The 12,220-nt window shown below is 39.8% G+C and overlaps 1 long non-coding RNA gene across 1 annotated transcript; it reads left to right on the top strand.

The window, feature by feature from the left end:
* The first annotated feature begins 411 nt into the window (after positions 1 to 411).
* On the top strand, positions 412 to 11,820 carry LOC308341811. Its single transcript, XR_013966727.1, has 6 exons — positions 412 to 606; positions 3,202 to 3,279; positions 5,833 to 5,888; positions 9,894 to 10,053; positions 10,524 to 10,660; positions 11,443 to 11,820. It is a non-coding gene; the product is annotated as an uncharacterized lncRNA (long non-coding RNA).
* The last annotated feature ends 400 nt before the right edge of the window (positions 11,821 to 12,220 follow it).

The raw sequence follows: 12,220 nt of genomic DNA, 5'->3' as shown, positions 1-12,220 counted from the left end.
CTCCCAAATGCCCCCACCATGCCTTGCACCATCTCACCCCACTCCCTCCCCCGCTATCCCTCAACTGTAATTCTTCTGAAGTTTAAGCCAATTTGAGGGATAATATTCTCCAAATGCCCTCTCCAATATTTCAAAACTAAATTTCAACATTTCGATGATATTTATGGGACTGGAAGCTGGGGAAGAAATGTTCCTTAACTGATTCATTAAAAATCGGATATTGTTGACTATATTATGATAAACAGAATACACATGCAGAGTGGGAAAACAGACATGAAATAAATAAAACCAAGGAAGCTGTGAAAATTGCTAAAAGAGAAAAGAACTGTTTCTGTAAGGAAGAAAATAGTGGGCGGGGGCGTGTCCTGTGATGTTTTGTGGAAGGACGTTCCAAGAGGAGTGACCAGCTCTGAGAAGGTCGTGGCCAGAACTGAACTTGGCGGCTGAAGGGCTGAAAAAAGCCAGCAGGGCTGGATCCCAGTGAGTAGCGGAGAGCCCGCAGGAGAGGCTCCGGCTAGTTCACGGAGGGCTGTATGAGCCCTGTCAGAGCTTTTGATTTTATCCCAGGAACTGGAATGCATTGAAAGGTGTTAAGCAGAGAAGGAGGTGAGGACATTTATGGTTTTAAATATAACTCTAGCTAGAAGGTGGAGAATGCAGAAGATCAAGAATGGAAGCAGAGATACCATTTATAGCAACTTTGGCAAATGGGGCTTTTGGTGAGCTCAGAGTATGTCTCCCTCTTCTCAGAGAGTTTACTAAAACCGCAACAGCAAGTGAAACAGACTTTAACTTCATCTGTAAAGGATCTCTTGTACAGTTTGTGGTGACCACCATAGACTGTTTATAGGTCTGGAAGATAGAATTATAACCACAAGTCCACCTCCAGTTTAAATTTTGTAGGTGTTTTGTGAGAACTTTTTTTTTTTAAGATTTTATTTATTCATTTGACACAGAGAGAGAGATCACAAGTAGGCAGAGAGGCAGGCAGAGAGAGGTGGGGGAAGCAGGCTCCCTGCTGAGCAGAGAGCCGGAGGCGGGGCTCAATTCCAGGACCCTGAGATCATGACCTGAGCTGAAGGCAGAGGCTTAACCCTCTGAGCCACTCAGGCGCCCCTGTGAGAACTTTTTATTTTGAAAAATTTAACTTTCATTTAAAATGTACAATTAATTCCCATTACCTTGGAAATTACTTACTCAATGATTGTCAAGTTTGCTGACATTTACTTCATCTGTCACTTTTTTTTCTTTCTTTGTAGAATTATTTAAAAGCAAATCCCAAATATATAATTTTGTCCCTTCATATTAAGGATCCATCTCCAAAATACGAACATTTTCTTACATACCACAAAGCCATAGTCACAAAATTAACAATTTATTGCTAACATCTAATGCCAATTTCATAACCAAATTTCTTTAATGTCTCAAAAATGTCTTTTCATAGTTGGTTTGTTCAAATCAGAATCTAAATAAAACCTGCGCAATGCACTTGGTTGTTAGATCTTTTAAGTCTCTTAATCCACATTACTGCTTTTTCTTTTTTTTTTTCTCCTTTGTTCTTCTTTTTTTCCTTTTTAAAATTTATGTTATTGACTTGTAGAAACTGGATTAATCCTGTAAAATGTCTAACTATTTTATAATAAAAACTGTATTTTAAAAAACAAGATAAAATATGGTGTTTGAGCCTTTAAACTTCCAGTAAGTCAGACCATCTCTCTGGAATGTTCTTTGAAGTGTCTGGCATACAACACAGTTGGTGAACCATAAACACTCACCACACTTGGCACGCAAATGCAAGCTGTTAAATAAGAGTGCTTGTGCTTAATGTTTTAATTTTATCACTCAGTCTTCTCAGGTTCTTGACCTGCTTACTCACTGTGATTTGTCTACTGTTATTAAATTAACAGAATCTGAAAATAGCAGTTTCTCAAATGTTTTCAAAAGCAATTAAGATAATGCTTCAGTTTGCTAACCTCAGTCCTTTTCACTTCAGAAATTAGAAAATTAAAAATAGTTGAACTGGCATTAATAAAAGCCAGGTTTTGTTCCACTTCTAGGATGCACAGAAAAAGCAGCAGCCAAACAATGCATGTTTCCTTCACCTCAATGTTGGTCTCTCCAAGAAGGATGACTTTGATTTCTTCGCTATAATTAGCCTCTGTAGCCAATGGAGTAGAGTCTTATTATCTGCAGTAAATAGAACTAGATCACTAGTTCTTTTGGCTTTGCTGTTTCAATAGGTTAGAGTGCATACATATTATTGACAATACTATGGTTATATAAAATGTTGGTGTAGGGAAAACTGGATAAAGAGTATATGGGAACTCTGTACTATCTTTACAACTCCTCCAAATATAAAATTATTTCAAAGTAAGACTTTTTTTTTTTTTTAAGAGAGGGAGAGAGGGGTGAGGAGGGGTGGAGAGAGAATCGTAAGCAAACTTCATGCCCAGCGTGGAGCCCAACGTGGGGTTCGATCCCATGACCCCAAAATCATGACCTGAACAGTGATCAAGAGTTGGATACTTAACTGACTGAACTACCCAGGTGCTCCAAGATGTTTTAAAATATTAATTTCCTCTTCTAAATGATGATCTTAAGGAAGTGCATGGTTATTCCATTAATGATATCATTGCTTTAATTATTTTTGAAGCTTCTTTTTTGGAACTGTTCTCCAAAGCCTAAAATCAAAGGTCATAAAACTGGAAGATTGTAAGAGATCTGAGGTGTTATCTAGTCCAATCTCCCAACCATTCCAGAGAATCCTGTTAAGTACCATAAATTATTAACCATTCCCCTAGTGGCTAATACGTAGGTTGTGCCCCAAATTGTCCTCTTTACAAAGTTTATTGTACATATATCTTTTTTGTACCTATATCTTTGGACACATTAGGAATATTTTAGTACTCTAGATTTCAAAAAGTAGAATTACTGGGTCAAAGGAAACACACATTTAAAACATCAATTAAGTCCTTCCAATTTGCCATCAAAAAAAGCTGTATGCTTCTACCAACAGTGTGTGGGTATATACTGACATAGGTTGCTAGCAATCTTTTCTATTTTTCCTATTCTAATAGGGGGCCTGGTAAGTTTGGAGCAAAGGGAGCAGCCTGCCCCTGTGGGGAAGAATATTCTATCAATGGCGTATTTTAGACTTAGCATGATGATGTGTTTATTATTTTGAAAATTCTCTACAAACAGTGCACCTCCTGACTGCTTGCCCTCCTTCCTGCTGACTGTTCACCCACCCATTCCTACTCGGTGTACTGCTGCCGACAGGTAAAGAAGCCATCTTGTTTAATTAGTAGTGAGGCTGAACACACGCTTATTTGCTCAGCAATGTGTATGCCTTCTGGTGTGTTATATTTTTTATTTTCCTTCTCTTATTTTAAAAGAACCCTTTGTATATAATGAATAACGACCCTTTATTACCCAGTCTGCAAGTGTTCTGCTGTGTGTCACTCATCTTTTAACTTTACAGTCTCTTTTGCTATATGAAAGTTATGGTGCTGTTGGAGGAAGATACAAGTAAAGATTTATTTATTTATTTGGGGGAGAGAGAGAGGGAGTGAGCGAGCAGGAGGAAGGGCAGAGGGAGAGGAAGAGAGAATCCTCAAGCAGACTCCCTGCTGAGCGTGGAGCCGGATGTGGGGCTGGATCCCAGGACCCTGAGATGGTGACCTGAGCTGAAATCAGGAGTCTGGCCACTTAACTAACTGAGCCACCCAGGTGCCCAAAGTGAGGGTTGGTTTGTTTTTTTTTTAAAGATTTTATTTACTTATTTGACAGACAGAGATCACAAGTAGGCAGAGAGGCAGGCAGAGGCAGAGAGAGGAGGAAGCAGGCTCCCTGCTAAGCAGAGAGCATGATGCCGGGGCTTGATCCCAGGACCCTGGGATCATGACGTGAGCCAAAGGCATAGGCTTTAACCCACTGAGCCACCCAGGTGTTCCCTAAAGTGAGTTTTAATTTCATTGAAATTCATTTAAAATTAGACATACTAGGAACCAGGAATACATTTCAAAAAGTTATCAAACTCTAAGTAGGAAATCCACTGTGCTTATCTGAGCAGGGAACAATGCTCAGAACCAAAGCAAAGCATAGCCGAAGACTCCTGGGTGCCCTTTCTGAACTCCCTCTGCTTGCCTCCCAGCTCCCATCTCTCACCCCATGCTATTGCTCTCTTGGGGATTCCAAAGACAGGCACAGGTCTTAACAAAAGTGTTTAATCTTCACATAATCTGATCAATCCATCGTGGCTTCCAGGTTTTGTGTCAGACTAAGGAAGTTATTTCCTACCCAGAGTTTGTAAAGATATTTTTCTAAATATATATGTATTTTTTAACAAATAGTTTTATTGTTTTGGTTTTTTAAGTTTATATTTTTAAATCACCCATGATTTGTGGTTAATTAAGCCAATTGTCCTTATGCTGTTTATACTGAGTTGTCTAGTCTTTCCCCACTGATTTGAAATGCCACCTTGAGGGGGGCCTGGCTGGCTCAGTCAGTAAAGCATACAACTCTTGATCTTAGGGTTGTGAGTTCAAGGCCCATGTTGGGTGTAGCAATTACTTAAAATATTGGGTGGCTCAGTCAGTTAAGCGTCTGACTTCAACTTGGGTCATGATCTCAGAGTCCTGGGATTGGGCCCCATGATAGGCTCCCTGATCAGTGGGAAGTCTGCTTATCCCTCTGCCACTCCCCACTTTCCTGCCCCCCAAAATAAATAAAATCTTTTTTTAATAAAGTAAATAAAATAAAACATCAAAGGGGCAGCTGGTGGCTCAGTTGGCTAAGTGTCCGACTCTTGATTTTGGCTCAGGTCATGATCTCAGGGTCTTGAGATGGAGCCCCGCTCAAAGGGTCCAAGTTCAGTGGGGAGTTTGCTTGAGATTCTCTCTCTTCCTCTGCCCCACCCCTGGCTCACGACCGCATGCACAAACACTCTCTCTTTCTCAAATAAATAATTTAAAAATGTATTTTTAGAAAGGGAAATGCCACCTTGAGCATGTGTGAAATCCTGTAAGTGTGAACCTGGGTTATTTTCTGAACTCTGTTCCTTTCCATTGATCCAGTCATCATTTTCTTTCTTTTCTTTTCTTTTCTTTTTTTTTAAGATTTTATTTATTTATTTGACAGACAGAGATCACAAGTAGGCAGAGAGTCAGGCAGAGAGAGAGGGTGAAGCAGGCTCCCCGCTGAGCAAGAGAGCCCGATGTGGGGATCGATCCCAGGACTCAGGGATCATGACCCGAGCTGAAGGCAGGGGCTTTAACCCACTGAGCCACCCAGGCGCCTCATCCAGTCATCATTTTCTGATCAGTCCCACACTATCCTGTTTACTATATAGTTTTATAGTTCTTTCAGTGTCTTCTAAGCCAACTCTTATTTTGTTACCGTTGTTTTTCAAAACCTTCTTGGTTGTTTTGAAACATGTACTCTTCCAGATAAACTAGAGAATCAACTTTTAAATTTAAAAAATTCCACTGGGATTTTGATAAAAAATATATTTTATTTATAGATCAATACGGGGAGAATTGATTTTTAAAAATGTTGAGGCTTCTTATCCATATATGACTCTCCATTTACAAAGACTTTATATGTCATTTGGTAAAACATAATTTTTAATGGGTTTTGAATATTTTTTATTAATTTTATTTCTAGGCATTTTATTGTTGTGATTATTACAAATATGTCATTTTTCCATTTTATTTTTGAACTGGTTCTTCCTGATACATAGTAAAACTATGATTTTTATATATTCCTTTTGTACTTAGTATCTTGTATTACTATACTTTGTTTACTTAACTCTCCCTTATTTCTTGGTATTAGGTTGTTCCCAAGTTCTGATGGTCATAATTAGCATTGCTATAAACATCTCTAATCAGGTAATTTTTTTCCCTTTAAATTTGTTCCCACACATGGGAAACATGTTTTACATGTTTTACATGGGTAAAACAGATTTAAAAGGTCTATGAAACTTTATGGCTCTTAGTACATATTGCTCTGGGTAATCTCCTGAGGGGCTAGCCCCCTTTCCAATTCTGCTTGTTATAACATCAGCAAATCAAGTAACAATGATGAAGATAATGACAATGACAATGATGAGACCAATTGGTGAGAGCCAGTGCTTTCCATGACTTTTCTCATTTAATACTCACAGTGAATCTATAATATGCTATTGCTGTAACATATGAACAGATAAGGAAACTTAGGTGCAGAGAGAGAGGGTAAAATCTGCACTCATAGCTGGTAGGGGCCAAAGTCAGATGTGTGGTGTTCCATGGTCAAAGCCTTCTTCCTATGTCTTCTCCAAGACCCGTTCTTTTTATTTTTCATTTATATTTGAGACTTTTAAAAGTATGTGAGGGGCACCTGGGTGGCTCAGTGGGTTAAGCCTCTGCCTTCGGCTCAGGTCATGGTCTCAGGGTCCTGGGATTGAGCCCCGAATAGGGCTCTCTGCTCAGCAGGGAGCCTGCTCCCCATCCCACCCCTGCTAGCCTCTCTGCCTACTTGTGATCTCTCTCTCTCTGTCAAATAAATAAATAAAATCTTCAAAAAAAACAAAAGGTATGTAGGCCTGAAAGTTGTTTCACTTGGCATTTCTTAACCATTAAGTAGGTTGTTAGGTAACACATGTTAAAACTCTTTATCATCTCCTTTGACCACTTATCCAATAGACTGGTGATGTTAATTATATATTTGTAAGAACTCCCTCTATAAATTGGAATGAAAGTTTTAAAAGATTATATTTTTCCCCACACCTTTACAAATATTCTTGGGTTTTATTGCCCATCGATTCTTCCTTCCTCTATTCTAATTTATGTCTTCTGTAAATTCTTCTTATCAGAAAATTCCATTACCAGCATGGAGAATTTTAAGTAGATGGAACACTCTTATCTCATTCGTACAGTAGTAGTAGTAGTAGTAGTAGTAGTAGTTAATAATAATAACTGAGTGCTTATCAAGTAGTAAGGATATGATACACATAATCTTACTTAATCAACTCTATAATCCAATAAGATATTATCTTTGTTTTACAGATGAAGAAATAGGCTCAGATTCATCAACTCAGCCAAGGGCACACAGTTAATAAAAGGAAGTCCTGTCTGTTACAAAGCCCATGTTCCTAAGAATAGTACTGCTGGCCTTCCATTATGTAGGGAATAAAACTGACTCTCTTTGAAAAAAAAAAAAAATTCTTTATCATGCTAAGAAATCTTCCATACCAATTTATTTCTTTTTAAAATTTTGAATGAATGGGTTTCTTAATTGAGCTGTAATTGACATATAACATCATATTAGTTTCATGTTTACAACATAATAATTTAACATTTATATATATTGTGAAATGATCACCACAATAAGTCTAGTTAACATCCATCACCACACCTAGTTACAAAGGCTCATACCAGTTTCTTACAAGCTTTAGATCAGATATTTTTAATTTAATTAAATATGTTCTTGACGTTAATTTATATATTTTTTAAAAGATTTATTTATCAGAGAGAGAGAGAGAGCACAAGCAGGGGGAGTGGCAGGCAGAGGGAGAAGCATGTTTCCTGCTAAACAAGGAGCCTGATGGGGGATGGGGGATGGATCCCACGATCCTGGGAATCATGACCTAAACCAAAGGCAGATGCTTAATCAACTGAGTCACCCAGGCGTCCCTGTTCTTTTTTTTTTTTTTTTAAGATTTTATTTAGTTGACAGACAGAGATCACAAGTAGGCAGAGAGGCAGGCAGAAAGAGGAGGAAGGCTCCCTGTTGAGCAGAGAGCCCGATGCGGGACTTGATCCCTGAACCCTGAGATCATGACCTGAGCCGAAGGGAGAGGCTTAGCCCAGTGAGCCACCCGGGCGCCCATCCCTGTTCTTAAAAAGTGTTTTTTTTTTTAATTTATTTATTTGTTAGAGAGAGAGCGCGTGAGCACAGGCAGACAGAGGCAGAGGGAGAAGGAGAAGCAGGCTCCCCGCGGAGCAAGGAGCCCAATGTGGGACTCGATCCTAGGACGCTGGGATCATGACCTGAGCTGAAAGCAGCCGCTTAACCAACTGAGCCACCCAGGCGTCCCCATCCCTGTTCTTAATATTTACAAAGAACCTTACATTTCCCTTGCCTAGCCTAGCTTCTGCTTCTTGTGGTCTCTGGGCATTGCCACTCTGGTCTCCAGGGGGCACTGTTTCCCCTTTAATCAAGCATTTAACACCTAATTCCTCTAGGTACGAGTAAGACTGGGGAAAATATTTAAACAAAGTTTACAAAGGACTCAGATGAACAGAAGGCAAATGAGGACACAAAATAATATACAACCAGATAATCTGGTTCACTGAATGCAGAGTAGGCATTTCGGTATTTGACACAACCTACCTAGCTTCCTACTGCATGCACAGAGCAGAAACTTTTTTCTATCCTGCACTATATCCTCAAGCAAGCAAAATTTTTCAAAAACTGGCTCTGAGATTGGTCAGACTAGTTCCAGCTTAGGGCTTCCTTCCAAATTCTAGTTTCTAGTTTCAGCATATGCCTCTCCCTACATACTAGACACTAAGTGTGTCAGCCCTCTTCTGGGAAGAAGGCATCGTCTTCCTGGTTTGTAGCTTTACCCTATTGTTTGGGAATAGTTATTTATGGGTCTCTCATACCCCTTCACGTCTTGGCCAATATGCCAAGAGTGCAAGGCCCTCACAGCTCATATTACATAACTATCACTGCATAACAGAAGACTCCAAAACACAGAGGCTTCAAACAACAAACACTTTTTTTTTTTACAGTTTCTGTTGACTAGGAATCTGGGCATAGCTTAGCTGGGAGCCCTTGGCCTCAGAGTCTCTGATAAGGCTACAGTGAAGGGGTTGGCCAGGGTGCAGTCATCCCCAATCTTGAATAAGGGAGATTCTGCTTCCAAGGTCACTCAATACAGCTGTTGGCAGGCTTCAGGTTCTTACTCACTGTTGGCCAAAGACATCCTTTCTTTGCTGTGCAGTTCTCTCTGTGTGGCAGTTTACAACGTAACTGTCTGCCCTCAGAGTGAGTGAGAGAGAACATGAGAGGGTGCCCAAGATAGAAGCCACAGTCTTTTTATAACCTCAACTCAGAAGCAACATCCTGTCATTTGTGCTGTATTAAATTAGCTGGAAATGAGTCAATAAATCTAGCCCATAGTCTGCTGGAGGTGATTACACAAAGGAGTGAAGACCAGGAGAGGAGGCAAGAACCATTATGGGCCATGGTAGAGGCCTTCTACCACATCACTCTTTACCCAAGCCACTTCTCATGGTTATGTTTGCAGCAACCAATCTTTTCTTTTTCTTTTCTTTTTTTTTTTTTTTTTAAGTAATCTATATGGCCAACATGGGGCTCAAACTCATAACTGCAAGATCAAAAATAGCATGCCCTACTGACTGAGCCTGCCAGGTGCCCCTACAGCAGCAATTTTTTTTTTTTTTTAAGATTTTATTTATTTACTTGACAGAGATCACAAGTAGGCAGAGAGGCAGGCAGAGAGAGAGAGAGGAGGAAGCAGGCTCCCTGCTGAGCAGAGAGCCCGATGCAGGGCTCGATCCCAGGACCCTGGGATCATGACCTGAGCCGAAGGCAGAGGCTTTAACCCACTGAGCCACCCAGGTGCCCCTACAGCAGCAATCTTGAGAGATAAAGTAACATCTCCCACTGGGACAAAGAAACTGACTTAGCTTTTTGCTTGCTGGAAAAGCAATGGGTTCCCCAAGCTCACCGTTCCCCTACTGAACCCAAAGCCACTGCATGTGTGGCCTCTATCTGGGCTCCTTGGTGTTACGCCGGTGGAACTTGGGGGCAAGAGGAACTGATATGAACAATTCATGCTTTTTATCCTGTGCTGTGGGTGAAACAGTTTTTTCTTTCTGACTCAGATGTCTCACATCTTCTCTCAACATCCGTGAAACAGTAAAGCCTAACTTACTGGCTTGTAAGTGGGATAAAATCAAATTGCAGACCTGACAGTTTGACTCAACAGCACAATTCAGAATTCTATACAGGCCTGGGAGACCAGCATTCATACAAGAGATCCCCGTACGTATTATTCATTTTATTCAACACTTAGATGCCAGGTAATTATTCTAAGAGTTTACGAATATAAACTCATTTAATCTATGAGGTAGACACTATTAAAAATTCCTGCTTTACAGATGAGGAAGAAGAGGCCCAAAGATGTTGAGTAACTTGCTCCAAATTATACTGCTTATAAATGTCAGAGGCTCATTATTCAAACAGAAACAACACAGACAATCTGGTTACACATCCATTGATCCAGTGTATCATGCTAACTGTTCTGAGTCAGGAAAGGGTGGAGCAGGGAGAAGATGGGGGAAGGACCGAATAGAGAGTTAATTCCTCAAAACATTTGTTGAAATCATCAATTCAGAGTTTCTTATTCCTAACATAGTAACATATTGTCTTGCTTCAAAGGATATTCAAAGGATAAACTCTACCAGTCATATTGATAAATGCTTTGATTTCATGTGTTATATTTGACTTCTTAGGAATTGATTTAGAACACTCGTTCTGTATTCAGAATATGAAGGTTAAAATGAACTGTCCGGACAAAAATCTGAACATGGAGTTTATAACAGCTTTATTCATAAGTGCCAAAACATGGAAGCAAACAAGATGCCCTTCAGTAGGTGAATGGATAAACTGTGGTAATCCGTACAACAGAAAATTGTTTAATGCTAAAAAGAAGTGAGCTATTAAGCCATGAAAAGATGGGGGAGAGGCTTTAATGTATAGCACTAATTAAATGAAGCCATTCTGAAAATGTTATATACTGTTTGATTCCAACTATATGACAGTCTGGAAAAGGCAAATCTATGGAGATAGTAAAAAGATCAATGGATGCCAGGGGTTGGGAGGAAGGGAGGGATAAATAGAGCTCAGAGGATGTCAGGGCAGTGAAACTCTTCTGCATGATACTATAATGGTGAAAACATGTTATTAGACATTTGTCCAAGCCCATGGAATATGTAACAATGAGAGTGAACCCAAGTGTAAATTACAGACTTTGAATGACAACGATGTGTCAATGTAGGTTCATCCATAACCATGAAGTACCACTCTGGTTGGGGAGGGTGTGCATGTGTGGGGGCAGGGGTTATCTGAGATCTCTCTACTTTCTGCTCAGTGTTGCTGAGAACCTAAAACTGTTCTAAAAAATAAAGTCTATTTTAAAAAATGCTTTGAAAATGACAGCGTACTTTAAAATATAAAATATTATGAATAGTGTAAGCATGTATAGGAAGTTTTTGTTAACATCTTTCTCTACCTGTCCACATCCCCCATGCCCTTGGCCTCATCTTCCTGCCTGTTACCTCCTCCTTTCCTTAGCAAGTGTAAATAGCTTGGCCCCCACTTGGCCTCGCTTCCTCTGTTCCACTGTCCTTCTCTTGAACCTTCCCAACCCAGGTTCAAGACAGCCGTCTGTCTTCTCCGTGGCTTTAGCACGGCTGCAGAGCTCAGCGTCAGAAAAACCGCAACGGTGAAGATGAAATGTATTGTACAACTGCCATTCTCCTCCATCAGCTTACCCCTCAGTGTTTCCTGCAACTGTTTCTGTGTTTCTTAAACCAGAGCTTTGTGCTTAAAATATGTATCGGTAAGTTTTAAGTGTAGTTTGCTTTACTGATATTGTACGGTTTTGAATAAATTTTTCAAAGTCTTTGGCCCTTTCTTCCTACTCACTCTACAGATATTATGTGTCAGCTTTTTTGCATTTTTATAAAATTGGATTTATGCTATTAATTAAGCTGTTTTCTATTAAAACAATTAAAATAATCTGGCTTCTAATGAGCATGCATATCTATCAATGATGATTCACACAAAAATGCTTAAATGCAAAAATGCATTAGCAAACCCAGGGGGTTGATGTGTTTAGAGTTGCTTTAATTATGGCTGTCTTTAAGAAGATTCTGTGGAAAAATTGAGTCATACTCCCTTCTCCAATGTGCCTCCATGCCCTGGAATAAGCCTCCCTTTTTCTTAGATTAGGGTATCTCTTCCCTCGGTGAGCTCAATCAAAAGCTAATTCAATCCTTTCCACATCTCTTTTAGCAAGACTACAGACCGCTCCCTGGGTCCTAGGGATCAATGCTAGTGGTCTCAAATTGGTAGCCCCTGGGGCAAATTTCCTTGATCGATGTGGCTCATTTGGCCTTCACAGTGTTTTAAGAAAACCTGAATTTGT

Source organism: Martes martes (genome assembly GCF_963455335.1).
Source record: "Martes martes genome assembly, chromosome: 4".
In the NCBI taxonomy this organism is placed as follows: domain Eukaryota; kingdom Metazoa; phylum Chordata; class Mammalia; order Carnivora; family Mustelidae; genus Martes; species Martes martes.
This window is presented reverse-complemented; position numbering and strand designations above follow the sequence as displayed.